The following is a 13,577-nucleotide window of genomic DNA, read 5'->3' as shown; positions in this document are numbered from 1 at the left end:
AAGCTTCAGAGTGCTTTTCAAAGGCAGTCCCATATAGAGCGCATATGATATATATATTATCTCTCCTGTCCTGAATCTTCCCATTCTTGTGTATGTTTCTTACATATATTTCACTATGTTTATGTCACAATTTATTAATATTGTAGCTCTGTTTTCAATTTAGAGTGAGCTTTAGGTTTGTAGTTTTAGTTTGGAATCAGTGACTATGTTTGATTAGTTTGGCATATTTGCATTTCCTTGAATGAAATAGTGGTTACTAACACAAATTATCATTGCCATGAACAAGATTTTCTTTTTTTGCTTTAGCTCTTTAGAATTATTAAATGTTACATGGATGTGGAGAAACATGTTTGGCCTACATGTTAATGAAAATTTAGGTAATTCACAACTGATACTGCATATATTACAGAAAAGTGTAACTGCAGTTTAAACTATGAACAGGATGTAATGAATCTATAGTTGGAATACGTTATCTATATACTACTAAAACTCTTGTGTCTATTTGAAACCTTCAACTGGGTGAAATGGTGCATCATAGGGCAACAATTTTTGAATCAACGTACTTCAAATGAGCTAACTTAAAGAATGCATCTAAAATCCAGGACCTATTACTCCCATGGGACTGAAATTTGGCAAAGTTGTGGCCGTTTCAGCACCGCTGTGCCTTCTGATTACACTTTCCAGAAAGTCATGGATTCCATGGAACAACAGAAGATGGGAGTGGTGTATCCCCACCCTCTTTCCTGCTTCCCTCTGGCCCCTGCACCCAGTCAGCTGGCAACAAGGCCCAATAGACAAGCAGCGATTGGCTGCTTTGGAACTGAGGCTGAAATATGAAATCTGTTAACAGCAGTAGGCAGCAAGTGAAGGATGAGGGAGTGACTCAGATGTCTGCTGGTGAGGTAGGGCTGGCTGGAGGGTGCCAGTGGTTGATGGGTGAGGTCTCTTCCTCCCTGGAGGAAGGGGGCCCTTGGGGACCTGCAGGGATGGGGAACAGGGAAGCAGTTTTCCTCAAGATTTGCAGCTCCCTTTGTCCCCACTTCCCCCAGCAAAGTGGCAGGCAGTTCTGCAGGTCAGCCGAGGAGGAGGAGGAGTGATTTCTGATGCTCCCTGCCAGCTTCCCACAAGCAAAGTCAATGGGGAAGCCAGCAGAAAGTCAGAAGTCATTCATGCACCCACTGCTTTTTTGCCTGCCTGTGGTCATTCTGTTTCTCTGTTTAGGTAAGGAAATATCTCTGAAAGGATGACCCAACTGAAACAACGACCCAAGGGGTCACAGGTTGTCTAGTTCCACATAAAACACAATAGATTTCATCATTATGGAAATTATCTATTTATGGAAATAAGCATACAGTGGCATACGTGTACATGGAAATGATGTTTTTAAATTATGTAAATGACTTTGGAATTTTAAGTTTATCAATTTCAGCAGTTAAGCTCACACATTTTGCTCCTGCTTGATCTTCTGGTAACTAATTATCATTAGCTGAATCTGTTAGGGATATCAGCCCATTTCTTCTAATGCTCAAGCCATTAGAATAACGTATTAAGAACTGTGATCTCAGCAAGGTTGTTTAATACACAGAAGTTACTCATCTAAGACAACCTTCTCCAGTCCATCACCTTCCAGATGTGTTGGATGGCAGTTTCCATCATCTTTAGCCAGCATGGTTATTGGCCAGAATGATGGTCACTGAAATCCAGGACAATTGGATGGGCCCAGGTTATGAATTAAGATACAGTAAAGGTAAGCTAAGACAGCATCTTCATGAATTACTGAAAAACAGCTAAAATACTTTTCTTTAGATTTGTGGTTGCTACTTTTTAAATACTTTTTTAATTCCAGAATTTGGATCTGTTGTTAGTTGTGACCTACAGATGGAAGTAGCACCCAGCTGACTTTGGTTGGATATGATTAGTATTTAAGCAGGATAATATTAATACTGCATGCTGGACCAAGAAATTGAAAGAATATTGAAATATTGAAATAGAAAGAATATCTTAGAAGAAAGCAATGGCAAACCATATCCATATTATTTCCAAGAAAGCAGCAGGCATGGATATCCCCATAAAGTCACTAGGGATGAGTACAATGAGTTCAGCTTGAGGGAAATTTTACATTTACTTGTTACTTGGGACTGATATGGCTATCTGTCACTGAGGAGTTAACAAGGAGCTCAGGAGTTAACAAAGCTATGAGATGGGTACCAGTCTTCATCACTGAAACTGGCTATTTCCTCTGCATCAGCAAGAACCCATTCTTGCTTCATCACATTGGGTTAGCACCTAGGGATTAGTCTTTCACAAGCTCTCAGTTGTGCTCCCTGAAGACAGAGCTTTCTGTTCTTTCATTTCTGGAGAGCTTCCTTGTTTCCTTCGCCAAGATCCATGGAACAAAATCTACCTTGCAATAAGCATAAAGTTGGGAGGATAGCTGAATTTAATGGTGCTGTGTGATATAAAAATAAAAGTAGGATCTTAAGCAAAATGTTTTTATGGATTCTTATTCATTTCATGCTCTTGCTTGGGTGTCATGCGCTGCCTACCTCTGAATAACGTTCAGACACTGGGTTGCAAAGCAGGCTCTGGTTTATTTCAGGATAGGCACAACGTTGTTAGAAAAAAGCTGAGAGTGACAGGAGCGCGCCGGTGCGGGGTTTAAATACCCCGCGCCGGTCAGCGCCCCCTCGCTCTCGGTGACGTCACCCCCCTTTGTCCCATGCGTTGCCCTGCCATTGGTTGAGGGTTTCCAGGATCGCCCATCCTCAGGTTTTCATTCTTCTGCTGATTGCTTTCAGCTGGGCGATCCCCGTGGTATTGCTGCTGATGGCTTGGGTGGCTCCGTGATCCGTTTATCTATTGTTTGTTAGCCGTTAGTCGTTGTGGGTTGATGGCTACTTAACTTGTACCCCTTCACCTATTTCCTTGTCATTGTCATGAGTGCCATTGCGCTGATTACTTTAGCTCAACGGCACTCATGACATACTGCCCCCTTTCCGAATAGTGTTCTCCCCCGGGTTTCTGGGTTTTCCCCATGGAGCTGTCAAAACGCCATTTTTTTTTTTTTTTTTTTTTTTTTTTTTCAAAGTTCCCGCCGGAGTAGTTGTCGCCCCTCCCTTTGCTCCTCCCTCTACCACGTGCCTTCCCAGGGTGTGTCCATGGTGCGCATGCTCGGGTTCTGACCTGGCGTGCGCATGCTCCAACCACACCCTGTTTGAGGCGTGGCTGGTCGGGTGCTGCTCAGCTCCAGGTAGGGCCCTTTTTTGCTTATTTGGAGTGCGTCGCCTTTGTTGTGTCTCCTGGGCGTTGCCCCCAGGTTGCCCTGTTGACTTGCTTGCCACTCCCCCGCGGCCAGGGGGCGGGGGGAGGGTGCTGGCGATCGTTTGTCACCACCCCGTGGGCCCGGGGCGGGGGGAGTGAGTCCCGGGGGGGGGGAGGTCCACCCAAGTCGCGGGCTTGGGGGGGGCCCCTTCCCTTGGGGCACGGGAGGCGGGGGGAGGCCTGCGGGGGGGGGGGTTGGTTTTGCTGACCTTGATTGCGGTTTGTCGGGGTATGCCCGGTGGAATGCTCTGGTCAGGTCAGGCGCTTTAACGTTGTGCGCCGCCACCCATTCCGGGTGGGGGAAGTGTTTCCACCTGACCAGATAGTGTAGGGTTCCTCGTTGCTTGCGTGAGTCGAGGATGTCCCTTATCTCGAAGTGGTGTTGCCCGTCGATCATAAGCGGTGCGGGCTGAGGCGTGCTTGGGTGCCATCGGGAGGTGGTTGCCGGTTTTAGGAGGCTGGTGTGGAACACCGGGTGGAGCCTCCGGAGGTTGTGTGGCAGGTCCAGGCGTATTGCTACCGGGTTCACTATTTGCGTGACTCGGAACGGCCCGATGTACTTAGGCCCCAGTTTTTTCGAGGGTTGGGTTGACTTTAGGAACTTGGTGGAGAGATAGGCCATATCCCCCGCCTGGAACGTCGGTTGTTGGCGCCGGTGCTTGTCGGCCTGCTCTTTGTAAGCAGCCTGTGCCTCCTTCAGCGCCGCCGTGATTACTGGCCATGCTTCCGCGATCTTCCGTCCCCAGTCGCTGGCGTCCACCTGGGGTTCCGGGGGTTGAGGTAGCTCCGGTATGGGGACGAAGTCGCGCCCCGAGACTACTTCGAACGGGGTTTTTCCCGTGCTCGTGTGGACGGCGTTGTTGTATGCGACTTCGGCGAACGGGAGCAGTTCAGCCCAGTCGTCCTGGTGGTAGTTCGTATAGGATCGTATAAATTGCTCTAAGGTGGCATTAAGAACCTCAGTGGCTCCGTCCGTCTGCGGATGCCAAGCCGTAGACAGGGCCTGTTGGGTCCCCGTCAGCTTCAAGAAGGCCCGCCAGAATTTGGAGGTGAACTGTGTGCCCCTGTCGGTCACCACACGTGCGGGACATCCGTGTAGCCTGTACACGTGGATGAGGAAGAGTTTGGCTAGTTGTTGTGAGGATGGGACTGACGTGCAGGGGATGAAGTGGGCCTGCTTTGAGAAGTAGTCCTTCACCACCCAAATGGCCGTTTTCTTCTGGCTGGGTGGGAGGTCCACTATAAAATCCATAGAGATTTCCTCCCATGGGCGGGAGGGTTCTGCCACCCGTTGCAATAGCCCCGCGGGTTTGCCTGGTGCCCGTTTGGCCCTAGCGCACGTTGGGCAGGACGCCACGTAGGTTTTTACGTCTCGCCTGAGCGCGGGCCACCAGAATTGCCGCCGTGTTAGGTGTAGGGTCTTGAGGAACCCAAAGTGTCCCGCTTGCTTGGCGTCGTGTGACCTATGCAAGATCGCCTGGCGTTGCGAGTCCGGGACGTAGATTCTGCCTTCCCCCCATGCTAGGTCTTGCGCCATCGTTACCTTGTCGGGGTTTGCCAGGAACCAGGGGTCGGTTTTGAGGGCGGCGGCGAGGTCCGTGCGCATTCCCCCTGGTAGTTGCGGTTGCCTTCTTTCCGTCGCCGGTTGTCCCGCCGTCGGCTGCGCCGTAGCGTCGAGCTGCCTTCGTGCGCCGCTTCGGGTGGTCACGGCCATCCCCAGTTGCGAGGCGGATAGGACTGTCCCAATGGTGTCTGGGGCGGGCTCTTCGTCTTGGGGCAGTCGGGAGAGGGCGTCGGCCAGGAAGTTCTTCTTGCCCGGCATGAACTTCAACTGGAAATCAAAGCGGCTGAAGAATTGTGCCCATCGGACCTGTTTTGGGCTAAGGCGTCTAGGCGTTCGTAGGGCCTCGAGGTTCCGGTGGTCCGTCCAGACCTCGAATGGTTGGGTGGCTCCCTCGAGTAGGTGACGCCATGTTTCTAGTGCCGATTTCACCGCAAAGGCTTCTTTCTCCCAGACGTGCCATCGCCTCTCTGTCTCGGAGAACTTCCTTGACAGGTAGGCGCATGGTTTCAGGAGCCCCGTGGAGTCTTTTTGTAGGAGGATGGCTCCCAGGGAGAAGTCTGAGGCGTCGGCTTGGACCACGAACGGCCGTTCTGGGTCCGGGTGCGCGAGGATTGGCTCCGTCGTGAACAGCGCTTTCAGCTTGTCGAATGCGGTCTGGCACGCGGGAGTCCAATTCAGCACTGTGCCTGGGTTCTTGGCGCGTCTGGTGTCCCCCACCCCTTTGGTTTTGAGGAGGTCCGTTAAGGGGAGGGCTATCTCAGCGAACCCCCGGGCGAAGGACCTGTAGAAATTCGCGAATCCCAGGAAGCTCTGTAGTTGCCGTCTGTTGCGGGGCCGCTCCCAGTTTAGTACCGCTTCGACTTTTGCGGGGTCCATTTCGATGCCGTCCCCGGAGATTCGATACCCCAAATAGTCTAGGCGGTCTTTGTGAAACTCGCACTTTGCGGGCTTTGCATAGAGCTGCGCCCTTCTGAGCTTGTCGAGGACTTGCCTGACTAAGGTTACGTGTTCCTCGTATGTTTTTGTGTAAATAAGGACGTCGTCGATGTAGACCAGGACCCCTTTAAACAGATGTTCATGCAGTACCTCATTGATGAGCTGCATGAACACCCCAGGGGCCCCCGCGAGTCCGAAGGGCAGTACCTTGTACTGGAAAGCGCCTAGGGGGCAGTTGAACGCCGTCTTCCATTCGTCCCCCTCCCTGATTCGGATGCGATAGTACGCCTCGCGCAGGTCCAATTTGGAAAAGACTTTGCCCGTGGACAGGTGGGCGAGCATGTCCTTCACCAGGGGTAAGGGGTATTTGTTGGACAGGGAAGCCGCGTTTAGGCCCCGGTAGTCGGTACAGAGCCGTAGGGTCCCGTCTTTCTTCTCCCGGAATAGGACGGGGGCTCCGACCGGAGAGCATGCTGGCTCTATAAATCCCCTGTCTAGGTTTTTATCGATGAACTCCCGGAGGGTTGCCATCTCCTTCGGGGTCATCGAATAGATCTTTGGTCTAGGTAGGGGGACGTCGGGCAGTAGGTCGATTCGGCAATCCGTCTTGCGGTGGGGGGGTAGTTGGTCTGCCTCTGCTTCTCCGAAGACCTCGGAGAAGTCGGCGTATTGTTCCGGTAGGTCTGCAGTGGTAGCGGCGTTGTCTTGTGTGGTCGCCTCCGCTCGTCCTACCGTGGGGTTGCTTTTGCCAGCTGGTACTGGTGCTCGATACTCGCCGTCGCCGAATGTGAAGGTGCGGGTCGCCCAGTTGATCCGCGGGTTGTTTTTCGCGAGCCATGGCATCCCCAGGACTGCAATGGGCCGTCCGATGGGCGTGACTACGAACGATGTGCGCTCGGTGTGAGTGCCCATTTGCAGGGTGACCGGCTCGGTTTGTAGCGTGGCTGGTTTCCCCCCCGCTGTGGAGCCGTCCAGCTGGTGGAATGCCAGCGGCGTGGGGAGGGGGAAGCAGCGGAGTTCGAGTTTGGCGACTAGGTCGGGGTGGATAAGGTTTTTTGAGCACCCCGAGTCCACTAGTGCCGCGGCCGTGGTGGCTCCGTTGCCGGCAGAGAGTTGAATTGCTGCCAATATTACGGAGCTTTTGTCGTTTCGTTGAGGTGGTTCGCGTTGCTGTCCCGCCGCCTGCCTCGCCACGCGTTTCAGGGCAAGCGGGGAGCATTTCCCGCCGGCTGGTCGGGGTCGGTATTGTCCTCTTCTCCCCAGTAAGCGTCCCAGCCCTCTTCCGGTGTCGCTGTGGCCACGGTCATTCGGCGGTGAGGGGGCGGCCCCGGGTTGGGTGGTTTGGGGCTAATTTTCGGGGCGGGCTTGGGCGCGCTGGTCGGCGGTCGGTTGGCGAAGCAGTCCGCCGTCTTGTGCCCTAATTTGCCACACCTCCCGCAGGGCTCCCGGTTGAACTTCTTTTTTGGGTATATGGGGCCGGCCATCCCCCCGTGTGGTGCGGGTACCTTTTTCCCGACGTAGTTTGTGTCTTCCGTGGTTGTCATAAGGAAGGTGCGGTGCGCGTGTTCGGCTTTCCCCGCGAGGTGGATCCACCCGTGTAACGTTTCTGGGTCGTCGCGGTAGAGGGCCCATTGGAGAACGTCGCGGTTGAGCCCCTTTTTGAAGATTTCCAGCAGGGTGGTCTCAGACCAGTCGCAGACCTTTCCCGCGAGGGCTTTGAACTCCAGGGCGTAGTCAGGGACCGTGCGTGCGCCCTGTTTAAGTCTCTGGAGTGCGCTTTTCGCCCGTACTTTAGCTAGGGGGTCTTCGAAATAGTTTTTCATCTCGTTGATGAAAGCAGGGAAGGTGGCGAGGGCGGGGGAGCTGGACTCGTACAGTTGGACGTACCAGTCCGCCGCCCTGTCTTGGAGTTTGATCGCCACGGCGCCGATCTTGTCGGCCTCGGAGTCATAGGAGTGTCCGTGCCTCCCCATGAACTCCCTAGCGTTGGTGACGAAAAACGAGAGTTTTGAGGGGGTCCCATCGAAGAAGATGGGGAAGTCCTTTGGGGCCCGGGCGTTTTGCGCGGCCCCGCCTCTCGCTTCCCGGGATGTGGTGTCGGCCGCCTGTGCCGTCTGCTGGCTCTCCGCTGGCTCGTGTGGGTTCGGTGCTTCGCTCGGGGTGTAGGCTTGTGCGGGGACGTCATTGGGTGGCGCGGGGGGCATAAGCGCCTGGAGCATGGTCCGGAGTTCCGTCAGCTGAGCCCGCATGGCCGCGAGTTCAGCTCGTGCCTCCTCGTCCACAGCCCGCACCGCCGCTGGGGCCGGTTCCGTTGGCGCGTCCTCGGGGGGGGGGGTTCATCGTCCCTCCGCCGCGGGTCCGCTTCCTCCTCCGTCTGATGGGTGTCTCCGTCGTCCTCCTCCGTGTCGAGCACCGTGGGGCTGTCGCTCCACACCCGTTGCTGGGGTGCGATGTGGGGCGCGGGGTCCTCCGCTGGTTTCGGAAGTCGTGCTGCTCCCTCCCGCGGTCGGGTTGCCTCCGTCGCCATCTCCCCTTGGGGTTGGAGCTGAGGCTCGGGTCGGGTGGGGTGGGCGTCCATGGCTCCGGGAGTCCGCGGTGCCTCTGGCCTCGGTCGGTCCTCCTCTGTCTCTTGCCGCGCGGCTCGCCCTCCTTGCCCGCGCCGTTCCGGCCTCATCTTGCTGGTCTTCTCGCCGTCTACTCCTCCCGCGGCTCGTTGTCGTCCGGTGGGGCTCGGCGAGGCTGAGTTTATGACTCTCAGCTTTATGTCATGCGCTGCCTACCTCTGAATAACGTTCAGACACTGGGTTGCAAAGCAGGCTCTGGTTTATTTCAGGATAGGTACAACGTTGTTAGAAAAAAGCTGAGAGTGACAGGAGCGCGCCGGTGCGGGGTTTAAATACCCCGCGCCGGTCAGCGCCCCCTCGCTCTCGGTGACGTCACCCCCCTTTGTCCCATGCGTTGCCCTGCCATTGGTTGAGGGTTTCCAGGATCGCCCATCCTCAGGTTTTCATTCTTCTGCTGATTGCTTTCAGCTGGGCGATCCCCGTGGTATTGCTGCTGATGGCTTGGGTGGCTCCGTGATCCGTTTATCTATTGTTTGTTAGCCGTTAGTCGTTGTGGGTTGATGGCTACTTAACTTGTACCCCTTCACCTATTTCCTTGTCATTGTCATGAGTGCCATTGCGCTGATTACTTTAGCTCAACGGCACTCATGACATTGGGATTCTAGCCAGCCATGCCCCTTTCCAGCAGGCTATTCCATTTCTTGACTCTGTTTTTTCTTTTCCAATTTAGCATTCTTAGTTCTTATCTGGCTGTTTGAAAGGATGGTAGATAGCATAAAATATTTGCTAATATTTATTAAAACAAACTTGGAATTTTCCAAGCAGATGAATATCCTTGCTGTGTTTCTCAGTGGCCCACTTTGGCTCCCATTCTTCCAGTGCTCACTGTCAGATCCGATCAGTTATTATTTTCCAAAGATGAGTGTGATTAAAAAAAAACAAAGCTCTGTGGGATGGAGTTTGATTTAAGAAAAATGTTCAGTAAATTATTTGCATCATATCAGCTATGAGAAAATGTGTTCACTTGTCATTCCAAAAATTACCAGTTCTGAAAATCCGATGAACAGCTGGCTAGAACTCCTATAAAATTTATTCTCAATGCACCTGGGCAGCCCTAATTCAGGGTGTGCTAAACCCTGTGGCAGTAAATTCAATAATTAATTATGCAACATGGGAAGAAGTACTTAATTTTGTCTGTCTTGAATCTACTGGAAATCAATTATGTTGGATAATAGTGTTGAATGGTTATATCCAATGAACCTTACCTCTCAGTTAGATGGCTTCCATCAGAACCAATCTATAAATTTAAGATACATCCCTCAATAACAAAGTTAGGATTTATTATTGCTTTTCAGGGCCAGTATGTCTCATTTTACACTTATTCAAACTGTCTCATTTGCTATTGGTACCTTCCTATTCATTCCATTTGGACAGATATTTTGACTCTCCTGGCTTAGCTTTTAAAAATGTGAATCATTTAGTGTAGTACACAAACTTGGACAACCCACTGCTTAGCAACATAGTAGTGAAATGCAATCATTATATATTAGTCAATTTCACATTATATTTCATATCAAAAGCCCTGTTAGACTGCATTAATATTATCGAGTACTTTGTGCATGGTTTATTCCTAGACCTCTTATCACCACCAATTAAAACACATTATGCACCTAGTTAAACTCCTTTATAGATATATAAAGTAATTTAATTACATGTTCTGTTTGGTTTCTCATTACCAGCAGTGTGTGTCACAATACTTCATGAGCTTCTGGGCTAGTGGAATGCAGGCAGCAGTATATTGTCTTATAAGGTAGCCTCTAAACAGAAATTCTAGCTGGTGTAGAAAAACATGAGCATTCTTGGGGTAAAAACTGGCTATGGTTGTGTTTGAGGCTTCCTAGCCAATATGTGTCAAACCCCTTGACACTCTGATCAGTCCTTACTATTAACAGGGGATGCTGCATGTGGCATGGGTAAAACTAAGGCTGGTAACCTAGTCTGCACCTTCTCTTTCTTACTGAAAAGCATTCTGTGAAAGCCTTGATTGGCCAAAGCCATGATGGGCAGTGGAGTTCAATATATATAGGCTAGGCTGGTGATGACCATAGCATATGGAAGGACATGACCTGGGATATAAGTGAAGTATGAATTAAGGAATGAAATGAATAAAAGAAAGAATATAGTTAATGTTGTGTATCTGTGATACTAACAGAAAGGGGAAAGATGCAACAGATCTGAATGAAGGTGATCTGATCTTGTGGAGTAGAACTGATTAATTCATGCATGGAACTGAAGGTGTAGGTTGTATTATGGCTGAAAGGACCAAAACGTACATCAGAAAGTATGAATTGGTGTCATCTAGATTGTTGTGGTTGCACATAAAAGTAAGAATCCATAGGCTGGTGATAGTTACATGCTATCTTCCAGTGAATGATAATTTAAGAACCAGAAATGTGTTTTGGTAAAAGTTGTGCAACATTCTTGAATGAATGTAATCCAGTTAAGTTTTATTTTTCTACGTGATATGAATAGATGGTGGGGACAAGACAATATAGAAAAAGTTATTACCCCATTCAGAGGCCCATGAAGAAGATCTCTTTTGAAAATGTAGCTCAAGCAAAGGTCTGTCAATACATATACATCTGAAAGGAATAAATGTAAATCTACAAGCATGATTGATTAGATTGTTTATAATTAAAGACTGAGAAAATTAGTGTAGGATATATCCAACGAAAAGTTCTGAATGTGGGCTAGATTATTTTTTGGTAATGTCAAAAAGTGATCTTGGGAAAAATGGACATGGAAAAAAGGAAAGAAGTGGAAAAAAAACTAGAATAAAAAAATGGCAGCAGGAAGAGAAAATACAATCAAGTTCAAAAAAATATTAGAAGATAGTTTAATTTCTCAAGATATTGAATGGAAGGTGGACAAAAGGAAAGACAGTATGGAAACTGCCTCAAACAGCAAAAGAATTATTTTACAGAGCCCCACAGAAGTATGTGGAGTTCCACTAATGGGAAGTATGAAAAAGGGCACTAGGTGAAATAATGAAATGAAAAAAAGGCGGATGATTAAAGCTGCATTTAAGAGAATGATTGCTACAAAAAATAAGAGGAAGATATTGTACAATGTATAAAATATAGAAAAACATAGCTGCAAAGAATGCAGTCAAAGACAGGAAGAGTTACAATTAAACGAGATAGAGGAAAAAGGTAATAATGTTTTGGGAAGTGGGTGAAAAGGGTTAAATGAGGAGCCACCAGCAGGGTAATTGGAATTAAGAATAAAAATCATTTAATGATTTGGGAGGAAACTGAAGTAAGAGAATTCTGGAAAAAGTATTTTCAGAATTTGAATGGGAATGATAGTGATATATTTGATATTGAAATGAATACTATGAACATTAGTGTCCCCCATAAATGGATGCAAAGAAATCATGAATATTATGAGAAGGTTGAAAAGGGTAAGGCTGCAGGTGTGATGGAAAAGTATTAAAATATGGATATGGTTTGCTTATGGACTGGCTATGCAACTTGTTTAAGGCTGCTTCTGTGCCTGATGACTGCTATTACTGTTCCCCAATACAAAGAGGGAGCAAGAGAAAATGCAGAAGCTACCAGAGAATTAGGTTGTTAAGCATCCCCTCAAAAGCATTGGTCAGAATTCTGATCACAAGGGTCTGAACAAAACTTTGTTCAGGTAACACTGAACAAAAAGTGGAAAGATGGGTGGTGATCGAAATTTTAACAATAAATAAATAAATAAAGTGCCATGAGACTTTATGCTGGGCAGGGGGTGCAGATCAGATTTTTGCACTTCAGTAATTCAGTGAGAAGTATATGTATTTGGGAAAAGGAAGTTCATTATAATTTGCTGGTTTAGAGAAAGTGTAGATAAAGCTTGAACTGTGGAATGTTCTTTTCCTGATATGGAGTAGAAGATTGGTTGCTGAATATAGTAAAGCCAGTGTAAAATGAAGATAAGTATGCATGAAAATATATGAAATGCAATGGTTCAACATTGAGCAGGGTGTAAGACAAAGACGTGTGATGTGCTCTTAGTTGTTTGTTTATGGTGAAAGGTGAAAGGTCCCCCGTGCAAGCACCGAGTCATGTCTGACTCTTTGGGGGGACGCCGTTTTCACGATGTTTTCTTGGCAGACTATAGCGGAGTGGTTTGCCATTGCCTTCCCCAGTTGTCACCTTCCCCAGCAAACTGAGTACTCATTTTACCAACCTCGGAAGGATGGAAGGCTGAGTCGGCCTGAGCCAGCTACCTGAGAGAGAATCCAGCTTCTGCTGGGATCGAACCCGGGTCGTGGGGAGAGTTTCGGTTGCAATACTGCCGCCTACCACTCTGAGCCACATGAGGCTTATAGGTTTATAGTTAAATCTAAAAGGAATACTTAAAGGTGTGTTGATTGGGACATGAATGTACATGTATTTTTACATGCAGATGGTTGACTGAATGACCTGAAGTGTCATGTTGAAGCTGAATGATCTGCAGTGAATATTAGACAGAATACATGATGCAATCTAAAAATTAAAGTATAGACTCCAAGGTAGTTGTGTTTGACAGGAAAATGGAGTGAACAATTACAATCAGAGTGAGTAGATGAATTTGTGTAGCTTGGTAGAATGATTATGAAGATTAGAAAATCAATGGATAAATTTTAACTCATGTGAATGTAGTTGGAAGGATATTGTGTGTTACATGGCCTATTTTGAGGAATAAGTGTTTGTCAAAAGAACTAAACATGGCTGGGTATAAGAGCATGCATCTGCCCACATTGTTATGAGGAAATCAGAGTTGGATATATCAAGAGAAGCATAAAAAGGGAGTTGAATACGATCAGAATGGGATAATTAAGTGTGTGTCATAAAACAAAAGAGATAGGGTCAAGAATGAACATGTGCTGAATGAAAGTAGGCTGACTACAAAACTATGTGACTAGTATGAAAGAAGTCAAACTGAATGATAATTAAATTGTAAATTAGATCTATAAAGGAAGAATGAATGGGTCAAGATGAAAGGGAAGACCAAGATGGAGGTGATGAGTTCCTCAGATTAAGATGAGGTAAGAAGTTGAAAAAACAAAACAGAATATATAAAGTGAAATATGGACATGGTGGAAGCAAGAATGCTTTGCAAGGATAGAAGGAATGAAGAAATACAGTATAGTAAATTGTGTG

General features: G+C 48.3%; 1 protein-coding gene across 1 annotated transcript in view; it reads left to right on the top strand.

Annotated features, from left to right (window-relative positions):
* The window catches only part of ACE2 (angiotensin converting enzyme 2), a 45,199-nt gene that overhangs the window by 2,976 nt on the left and 28,646 nt on the right, over positions 1-13,577 (top strand). The window lies entirely within an intron of this gene.

Source organism: Candoia aspera, chromosome 5 (genome assembly GCF_035149785.1).
Source record: "Candoia aspera isolate rCanAsp1 chromosome 5, rCanAsp1.hap2, whole genome shotgun sequence".
Taxonomy (NCBI): domain Eukaryota; kingdom Metazoa; phylum Chordata; class Lepidosauria; order Squamata; family Boidae; genus Candoia; species Candoia aspera.
The sequence above is the reverse complement of the archived record's forward strand: the minus strand, read 5'-3'. Positions and strand labels throughout refer to the sequence as shown.